This window comes from Lupinus angustifolius, chromosome LG05 (assembly GCF_001865875.1).
Source record: "Lupinus angustifolius cultivar Tanjil chromosome LG05, LupAngTanjil_v1.0, whole genome shotgun sequence".
NCBI classification, from domain to species: Eukaryota; Viridiplantae; Streptophyta; class Magnoliopsida; order Fabales; family Fabaceae; genus Lupinus; species Lupinus angustifolius.
Window position 1 is genome coordinate 11581693 of NC_032013.1, and position 271 is coordinate 11581963.

Here is a 271-nt window from a genome sequence, read left to right on the forward strand (position 1 = left end):
TATTTGTGCTATACTGATTGATACTCTGATAAAATGTTGAAGCTCTGTTCTTCGTTTCATTATCGGTTAACTGTTGTGCAATTAATCGAATATGTCTTTGCTTACTGTTTCTGTTTTAATCGATTAAGACTGTTACGTTAATCGATTATCCCTGTTCTGTTAATCGATTAAGTTTGTTCTGTTAATTGATTATCTTCATCCTGTTATCGATTAATTGGGGGTGATTCAACATTAAGTGTTGAGTTTCGAAAAGCGGCTATTCTAACCGCTA